The sequence below is a fragment of the Pipra filicauda genome, unplaced genomic scaffold (genome assembly GCF_003945595.2).
Source record: "Pipra filicauda isolate LSUMZ 115617 unplaced genomic scaffold, ASM394559v2 scaffold1002_size39844_pilon, whole genome shotgun sequence".
Classification (NCBI taxonomy): Eukaryota; Metazoa; Chordata; class Aves; order Passeriformes; family Pipridae; genus Pipra; species Pipra filicauda.
This window is the reverse complement of record NW_024103433.1, coordinates 5,910-15,890: the sequence shown is the minus strand read 5'-3', so window position 1 is coordinate 15,890 and position 9,981 is coordinate 5,910. Positions and strand designations below refer to the sequence as shown.

The 9,981-nt window shown below is 48.5% G+C and overlaps 1 long non-coding RNA gene across 10 annotated transcripts; it reads right to left on the bottom strand.

Moving 5' to 3' along the window:
* Positions 1-986: 986 nt before the first annotated feature.
* On the bottom strand, positions 987-6,986 carry LOC113998490. 10 transcript variants are annotated; one of them, XR_005563629.1, is made up of 4 exons: positions 5,289-6,986; positions 2,699-2,769; positions 1,195-2,518; positions 987-1,042 (listed from the first exon to the last, which is right to left on the bottom strand). It is a non-coding gene; the product is annotated as an uncharacterized LOC113998490 (long non-coding RNA). The 10 variants fall into 10 exon arrangements; XR_003544473.2 differs by having other exon boundaries at positions 992-1,042; positions 1,432-2,518; XR_005563574.1 differs by adding an exon at positions 3,737-3,833 and having other exon boundaries at positions 993-2,518.
* Between the last annotated feature and the right edge of the window lie 2,995 nt (positions 6,987-9,981).

Genomic DNA, 9,981 nt, shown 5'->3' with positions numbered 1-9,981 from the left:
AAAGTATATTGAGATAAATAAATTATTGATATAATATTTCAGATCCACACTTGTCAGGAACAGAAACCCAGAGCCGGGTGGTTTCCAACCAGAATTTATTATCTGAGAAAAGCAAATTCAGCACTGGGGGATCAGGGAGGGGTTGAAAGGAGACACTTGTTCTCTATTTATTCTCTCTATAAATATATACATTCCTTACACAACAGCAAAAACATTACCCATTGTCAGGTCAGACACTGCCAGATGGGTGCTTGTTATCTGCACAGTTATCAACTTTGCAGAAAGGTGTCATTATCTAGTTAACTAAACCAAGTCCCTTCACTATAAATTTTAGACAAGGTAAAAGGGAGAACGATTTGAGGTCCATAAAAAGAAAACAGCCTGAGGTCAACACAACCCGGAGAGAGAAAAGAAAAAGAAATCGTAAAACTTAATTGGGCCCCTGTAAAGACATAAACCAAGTTACCTCCCTTTTACCTTGTCTAAGGTTCATAGTGAAGGGACTTGGTTTAGTTAACTAGATAATGACACCCAGTCCCTCCCAGTCCCTCCCAGTGGCTCCTGTTGCATTGACCAGTCCCGTTGGCTGGCGGGACTGGTTTCGCTGTTGGGAGGGCAGAACTGGTGGGCACAGAAACCATTTATCTGGAGTTTTTCCGCCCAAGATGTGCGGGTCAGCCTCTGATTGCTGACACAGCAGGCATGCTGGAGGGAGGGAGACAGTGGCCCCGGGCATGGCACCTGGATGAACTGGGGGTCTCACCCTGCTGGTGGGAGCAGTTTCGCCTGCATTCAGGCCCCCGACTGCTGGAGCAGCTGCTGTCCTCAGTTTCTGGGAAGCTGCTGTGGGGTGACCCCGATGTTACCTGACTGTCAGGGCTGGAGCTGCTCGTCTCCTGGGAGGGGGATTCCAGAGTCTCCTCCGATGTTGCCTGTTGGTTGCTATGGAGTTTGCTCTTACTGGGGGTGATGGTCTCGTATTCTCTCGAGTCGTCAGAAGATTCCTTCATGAGAGCAACATGCTCTGGGTCTTAACTGGAGGCTGTAAGGGGAAGCAGGAGGGACAAGATCGTTCCAGACCTGGGACAAGATAGGCCAGAGCAGTGCCCCCAGCCCTCCTGGAGCAGACAAGCTCAGCCAAGCCAACCCTGGACACCCATTGCCAGGCCCAGGGGCAGCAGCTGCCAGGATCACCAGGGTGCGTTGCCTTTTCCCTGTGCCCGGGACTGCACAGCCATCACATTCCCATCTGGTTCTGCTGTCCCCAGGCCAGAGCAGTGCCTGTGGGTGCCCTCGGCAGCACAGGAGGAGCACAGGAGCAGTTCCCAGGGCCTGGGGAAGCAAACGAGTTCATGGAGGTGCTGAGCTCTTCTCCTGGGTCCTTCTGCTTCAAGCCCGGCAGAGCCCTGGGGTGCAGCTTTGGCAACTTACCCCTCCTCCTCTGCCTCCTGCCTGCCTCCTGGACAAAGGCACTCACTGGCATCCCAGTGCCTGTGTGTCTCTTCTAGCTCGGCCAATGCATTAAAGCCCTCCCATGATGGTGGCCTGATGGGAAAAGAAACCTGATGAGCTCCCTCTGTCCTGGAATCGGGCAGGTGCAGGGTGTCCCTGCCTTCCCGCTGTGCCATCACAGCAGGGGATGGTGGCCCCGCTCTGGCCACAGATGCAGCAGCTCTGGAAAGAGCAGAGCAGCCCCATCAGCAGCAGCCTCAGGGCCTCCTCCTTGTCCCAGAGCTGGTTGGAAGGGCTGGGCTTTCTTGCTTGGGGTCTGGGTTGAGCTCCAGCAAACCTCGCCTGGCCCAAATTTCCCTACTTTTTTCACCTTCTGTGCCGCCCGGGAGACTACATCTGGGATATTCCTTGGGAGGAAAACACAGATTCCTACTCGATCAGCCGGGTGGTAAAGAAGGTGGCTGGTAAAAAACTGCAGGAGAATGACACTCACTGATGGGGAGAGAGTGGCAGGGACTGCCTGTCAGAAAATGGAGAGAGCCCATGAAGCAACTCACCAGGCAGAACTGGTGGGCACAGAAGCCATTTATGTGAAGGTTTTCTCCACAGATGTCCGGGTCAGGCTCTGATTACTGACACAGCAGGCATGCTGGAGGGAGAGAGACAGTGGCCCCGGGCATGGCACCTGTGCTGCCCACCCTGACAGCCCCTCTGCCAGGCTGCGGGAGGGGCACTTTGCTCTCACCTGGCTCCCTCCCTTCCGCGCCTCCTCCTGCCTGTCTGCCATGGTGAGTCAGGGAGTCTCTGTCCTTGGAACACCCAGGTGTGCTCCAGGTGCTCCTCCACTGGTTCCAAGGCAGAAGTGAGAGGAGTTTGCAGCACAGGCCAGAGCCCTGAGGCGCAGAGCCCCTGACTCGCTGCTCAGCCCTGCGTGAGCCCGGTCTCTCTCTGCCGTCTCCTCCTGTCGTCTGGTTGAGGAACACCTAACCAGGCAGGCTGGGGAAACTCAAATTTAGACAGAAGGAGCACAGAAACATGACAGTATTTGAAGACAGTCTACCTGCATCTGCAAAAAAAAAAAATAAAAAAGCTTTCTAAAAGTCCAGATACTTTACAAAATGTATCCCCTCCACATAAAAAATCAGATTTCTTTTCTTACCATCTGCACAGTAGCAAAAAGGCAAATTTCAAGATAAAAAAATAACAAGGAAATGAACATACTACCACAAGTTACAGCCACTCCTACCTGAGAAAATAACTCATGAACGTTTCCTCTGAAGCCACTCAGACAATAAGGAATTGTTCATGGCATTCTACCTGGAAAAAAAAAAAAGGATGGAAATTTTCAACATTTTGCTTTAGAAAAGCAGAACAAGTCACATGCCTGAAATGTATTGATCTTTAGGTAATTATTAAGTCAAGAAAACTTATGAGAGCAGTAACTGTATCTTTACAATTCTAAAAATAAAAGGACATTCTTGGCTGAAATAAAACACTGGAGATGACAGTGACTGACACACAACACACACGACCTGTGCTTCTCATGACTAACTGCAATCTGCTCTTCTGTCTTCCATTACTTTAATTTTGAAAGACTTAGAGATCAAATGCAAACTTAACCTTTTTTATTGAGTAACTTATCACCCAATACCCCTCACCCCTTGTGCTTTTTTTTCCACATTAAAGTCTTTAGAACCAGGCTATGCAAAATTAAATAAAACCTTTAGGGACAGCAAAGTTATTTCAAAATGGCTTCTGTCATCAGCTTCTCTGAATTGTAAGTCCTACCTTGCTTGATCTTCCCCAAAAATGCATCTTTTTGCCCTTTAGAAAACAGTTTTAAAGCTTTCAGCTTCTTTAACCTTTCGTCAGATCCCAAACCAGGGTCTTTAACAAAAGGAACACTATATTTGCACTACCTCCAGCCAACTTTTCTTGCCTTTTGTGAAGGCAAAAATGGTATTTTATTTTACAGCAGTTATATTTATCATCCCCACTACTTCATACTTAAGAAGAAGACTGGAATCATTGGGTAAAAACACAATTTTAAAAAACATTCCTTGCTAAATTAAAAGGTATCCAAATATAAATTCCAATTCCTACACCTTGAATATAAAAAAGCAGAACTGTTAAACAAAACACACTACGAATTAAGAGGAATTAATTTTTTGAGACAATTACTTGCTATTTTATTTTCAGTTGTTTAAAGAAACCACTCAAAGCTATCAAAAAAAAAAAAATCCCATAACATCTTTAAGAAAAGACAAATCCAGCAGACACCCACCTACAGCCAGAACTTCCTTTAGGGCACAGTGTGTATGCCAGAACCTGTTCTATACTGCAGAACTGTGGCTGGGTTAGAAAACCACCATAATCCAAATCTAAAATAAAGACAGAACATTTTGCATAAAGGTGGAGAAGTCCAGCAGTTGCTAAAACCTGTATTTCTATTTCCAAAAAAGGGCAAACTTATATTGTTGTAATGACAGATTCACATTTGCAGAGGAAGTATTGAATAATCCAGATTTACCTCCAACTGCAATGTTTAAAACCTGCACGGAGTTTTATAACCTTGCTCAAGTGTACACCATAGAAATCCAACAAATATGGCTAAACACAGCCTCCAACTAAAACTAAAGCTCTTAATATTTACCTCTTCCTCTATCACAGTGACTTTTTGTGATATATAAATAACCGTGATTCGTGAAACAAATGGGTGGTTACATCAAAATAAAACAAACGGATTGTAAAACTTAATTACACCCCCATAAAGAAATAAAACAGACCCTCACAAGGTCAAGAGGCCTAAAACCTCCTTACTATCCTAAGAATAAAATATAGTAGAACTTTAAATCTTTAGGCGCCTGTTCGTCCAAGAATGCAGGAATTATGACTGGTTGTAGAGATAACCCTTTAGCTTTAGCTGTAAGAAAACCCATCTATTAAATACTTAGCAAAAACCTGTAGAATGTATATGTCTATGATATAATTAATATGCATGAAGTAGCTAAGATAAATACTAAATGTACCCTGTAGTAGGGGGGTGCAGATTTGGGAAACTGGTCCCATTTCTGTCACCCAGCCGGCTGCTGCTTTTACCAGATAATAAACTATTATTCGAAACTTATAGAAACTCGAGACTTTTCATACATTCAGAATTCCAATTTTGCCCTTACAGTGGTAATTGCTGAATGCCAGCTAACACATAACAAACGTCAGGCATTCCATTTAAACTTGCATTTTTAGAAAGTCTTGCAAAAGGTCTTCTACAACTTCTAAAATTATTAGGCACCGAAAAGAAGATAAAAAATGCTCCAGAAAGAGAAATGACTGTGAGGTCTCTGAAAAACGCATAAACTGAACACTAAAAACAAACCTGACACCCCAGAAACGTTTTTAAAAGCTTTCCACGTAACACACAAACTCATCCGTTTCCTTATCCTGTAACTCATATTTAAGTAACTGCCTTTGCTTCCCAGAGTGCCCCCCCTGTGCCCGGGGCCGCACCGGGGACCCAAAACCCGCCGCTGCCCCCTCGGTGCTGCATCGGGGCCGGGCCGGGCGGCCCCCGCGGGTGCTGCAGGGCCGGGACGGCAGCGCCGCAGCCGCCGAGGGGCACCGGGGCTCCCCCGGTCCCGCCGCTCCCCCTCACCCCCCACGGGCAGGACACGGCCGGGGGGCCCCGACAGTTCCCGCGGGTCCCCTCAGCGAGCGGCGAGGGGTGGCAGGGGGGGCCGGCAGAGGCAGCGCCCCCTTCCCCTCCCGGCTCCGAGGACATTTTGTTTTCCCTCCCCAGGACAAAGGACAAGGAGGAGCGCGGAGACCCCGGCACTCACCTGGCGAAGAGCAGCCCGCTGGCCGGCACCGGGGGCCCCGAGGACGGGGCGCTGCTCCGATGCTCGCCCTTCCCGCGGCCAAGGGCGGCCCCGCGCCCGCCCGGCGAGGGAGCGGCGCGGGCAGCGCTCGCAGTCCCGGCGCCATTGCTGCCCGCCCGTCCCAGCCCCTCTCGGCAGCCCCGCTCGCCCCCAGGGTGCCGGGCCCGACTCGGCCCTCGAGCGCTGCACCCGGGGATCCGGCCGGGTGTCCCCCGAGCGAGCGGCGGGGAGCGCGCCCGGGAGCCGTGCGGGAGCTGCCGCTGCTCCCCGGCCATCCTGTGCCGTGTGTGTGAGGGAGCCGCCGCCATCTCGGCTCCTTCCTCCCCGCCCCCCGCACAACATGGCCGCCCGCTCGCTCCTCCCGTTGGCCTCGGAAACGGGATGAATTCACTCCACTCGAACGAGATGAATCGCAGCTACTCCAGAAGGAAAAGAAAAACAGCCCAGGCCTTCAAAGCCACAAGTATAGAACGGAGATTTTTATACAAACATGTATTTTTTTAATTTTTATAGACAGTCTGACAAAGCCCTGAATCCCCCCGTTGTAATGCACCATATATATAAAAGACCCCTTATATTACTAACTCAAAACAAACTTCTTCATATTTATCAATACTCGTTTGATATGGGGTCCAATCAATTTTTGCTGTAATGATTCACCACACGCTTGGATTAGAATGTCACCTGAACAGAAATAGCTCCTGAGTCAGGCTCATGTTTCCTATGAGCTTTTATATTTTCTGCCTGCAGTCAATTCACTACAAACTGGCTCCTGACAGAGCTTTACCCAGCTGGGAGAGCTCATCAGCCCAGGGACTAGAGCAGCTCTGGACACGCTGGCCTCCTAAACTCCAGAATCAGCAGCTTTAAGCGTTGCAGGAAAGAGATTTACATGCTGAAACAAATACTCTCTCTCTCTGACCAAGCCATTAACAGTGAGAATCTTGTCTCAGCTTAAAACCATTCACAGCTCACTTTTTTTTTAATATTTAGTCACAGATTAGTGTTAGACGGTGAGCTGGGAGAAAATGTGAGCAGTCCAAGAAAACACTGTTTAATAATAGTAATGCCTCTAAAAAGAAGCTATCACCTCTCTCTACAAATGTGTCTTGGATTAAGGTCTAGAAACATTGAATTTAATGACAAAAGCTGAGATTTTGATCTCTCCTTGTTACTCCAAACACATGGGTCTTAAGTTACACACCTGTGCCTTTAATTCAGCACTGAGTAATTACATTTAGGTGGGTGGAATCACTCCAGGTTTTTCTTGGTGTGCCTAAACTGAATGTTGTCCTAAGGATTTGGAAGCATATGAAGTGAATTTAGGAATGAACATGTATGTCAGTAGTTGCAAAATGCAACTGAAATGAACTGTCCCAGTCTGTAGAAGGAAAGCAGAGGTCTAAATTTCAAGAGTAAAAGCAAGCACGTAGCTTTGCACATGTAGGTATAATTGCATCAGCATTCCCTGTGTTTTCCCCAACACTACTTCTTCTTTCCTATTTTTAATAATAATGGCAAAAGGAATAATATAAATTTAGGTTGTCTTGGGTACTTCACCTTTTACTCATCTCCTTCAGGAAAACTTTAAAGCCTTTCCATAAAACAGAATATTGGCTATGAAGAGACCAAATGTTAGACTCAAGTGGAAGGAAATAGGTCAAAAAAAAATGCATTTAACTGAGAAACTGTCTCCTACAGCACGATTTCATCAGCTCTGCCTCCTCGAGAAGTCAGGAAAAAACAGTACAGCTGCATGAAAAGTAAATGAGCAGCTTTTTCTGACTCCAGAACCAGAAAATAATGACATGAAACCCAAATCCAATGCAGCACTATCACTTGTCTTTCCAAATGCCAGCATTAATTCTCTCTCTCGCAGCTCCCAGAGACTTGTTAAACAAAGGAGCCCCATAATGTACTTTGCAAGTGAAAGGTCCCGGAGTGGAAGAAGTCAACTCCAACACAGAAGGCCCTTAACAGAAACGCTGCAGCTCGCTCCAGGAGTTTTGCACCGAAGGGGATCTGCCTGACCTCGCTCCTGCCACAATCCCTGTTTTCTCCTTGCATCAAACAAACAGTTCTGCAGCACTAGCAATAGGCTGGGCTTTTAGATCAAAACTAGTGTCTCAAAACCTGGAAGTCAAGTCGGCCCGTGCAAGTCACAAAGGGCTGGTTTGGTGTGTGCACAGAGCAGTCAGGCATCTTTTTATACCAGAAACAAATTCTCTGTTTAACACATGCCTGATGAGCTGCATTTTCCCTGCACACCTGGGCCATGCCCCGGATGCTGAGTGCTCAGCCACGCTGTCATCCTGATTATCCTCCCTATGCCCCTGGGGGCATTTTTGGAGCCAATTTACACCTCTAATATTTTTTGTCTCCTGGAGAGAGAACTGATTTTGCTTGCACATTGTAATCCTTTCAGAAGAACTTTTCCCTTTCCCCCCTAGTTTTCCTCACTTGTTGTTAATACTTTTTCCCCCTTAAGTTTAAAAATTAAAACCTTTGCTCTGAAAGAGAGCAAAGGAAGAATGAAGAAGCTTCAAACCAAGGAGGAAAACCTTAAAATCCGAATTTCTGTGAACAGCAGAACAAGTCTCCTCCCGCTGCATTAATGCCGCCTCACGAAACGGCGATGGCCTCTGCAGGCAGCTGCCTAAAAACACCCACGGCTCCTCGGGAACACAGACATGCAATTGTTATATGTTTTTTTCCCCCTAAAGATTTAATTTTTCTCTCTTTACATTCAGCCCCTCGGTGACTCCCGAGAGCCCTCTGCAAAGCCATAAACTGACTTTTGGAGGAGCTTTTGGACACCCCCGGCAATGGAGCGGCGCTACGCAAATTGCGTAAGGGGGCCAGCAATCCTGCGGCGCTACGGAAACAGCGTAAGGAGGGCGCCGGTAATGGCAATCGGCGAGTTACGTCAGTTGCGTAAAGCTACGCAAAAGGCGCAAGAGCCCTGCCCTCAGCACTACGCAAGTGACGGGAGGGCCATGGTGGCTTCCTAAGGGCTCGCGGACCTTTCCCACTTCATCCCAGTCCTCTCCAAAGGGCTCCCACTTTGTCCCAGTCCCTCCCTAAGGGCTCCCAGTCCATCCCAGTCCCCTCCTAACGCCGCTGCCCACAGCCCTACGCAAACGGCGTAAGGGGCGCTGCCGTTGCTCACAGCCCTACGCAAACGGCGTAAGGGGGCGCCGGTAACGGCAAGAGAGGGGCGCTACGTAAACTGCGTTAGGCTACGCAAATGGCGTAAGCGCCCTGCCCTCAGCGCTACGCAAATGGCGGGAGAGCCCCGGTTCCTTCCTCGGGGCTCCCAGTTTATCCCAGTACCTCCCAGTCCTTTCCTAAGGGCTCCCAGTTCATCCCAGCTATCGCCGCGTTCTCGCGCTTCCAGAATTTTCTCCCTCCGCTTCCCAAATATAAAAGGGACTTTCTGTGCTGAACACCGAGCCGGGAGCACTGACGGGCTCGGCGCAGGGGCCCTGTGGTATTTGATTTCTCTACAGTTCATGTTTTTATAATGAAGGGGGAAGGGTTAATAATCTGTCACAAAGGACTGGAGCTCTCAGAGCCAATTAGTCCTCCAGTGAACCATTTAGCTGCTGAAATAAATCCAGTCTCAGGCACGCAATGAGCAGGATTCGAGACAGAAAAGCCTGTGTGGGTACGCAGGGCATTGAGCTCGTGCAGATTTGTCCACAGGTGCAACTTGGTACATTTTAGTACTGAGTGCTTTTGATACACGAACTGGCCACCGAAACTCTCTTGGGTCATAACGTGCAAAGGTGGGACAGCTTTATCCAGAACACGTAGACCACACAATTTCTCAAAGCTGGATCAGAATCTGTGCCAGCCTGTGGTGGAACCATGAAAGCCACCCCCAGGAGTTGCATTTCCCATTCGGATATCAGGTGGGGACAAGTCCCTGCCACAGGAATGGAAAATCCATGGGGGGGTGGGAAGGGCCACGATGCTGCCCTGGCAGAGAAGGGGGGATGTGCCACTGCAACATCTCCCAGCAATGCTGCTGTGGGTGGAAAAACACCATTAAGGTGGGACAAAGTCTAGGAAAGCAATGGCAGAGTCTGTCTCCCTCTAAATGTGATGTCTCCATCATCCAGACCCAAAGCCATGCTTTGGACCTCCCTGCACCAGTCTTGGTTTTCCAGCTCCTTAACTGCATCAGAACAAGGCCAAAAAAATTACTTCTTTTTATATTCTTGTAGTGGGTTGACCCTGGCCAGATACCAGGTACCCACTAAAGCCACTCTCTCACTCTCCCTCTGCAACTGGACAGAGGACAGAGAAAAAAAACAGCTAAGAATTCCTGAGTAGAAATAAGAGCTGGGAGAGGTCAGTGACTGATCACCTTCACGAGCAAAACAAGACTCCAAGTGGGGATAGTACTTATATTTATTACTAACAGGATAAGAGCCAAAGAGTGAGAAATAAAACAGTCTTAAAAACACCTTCCCCCCCCTTTCCTTCCATGTTCTCCCTCCTCCCCCCCAGCAGGGAGATGGGAGGGGATGGGAATGGGGGTCACGGTCAGTTGTTGTTTCTGCCGCTGCTCAGGGAGAGGAGTTGGAGTCCTTCCCCTGCTCCCGTGGGGTCCCTCCCACGGGAGACAGTCCTTGATGGACCTCTCCGG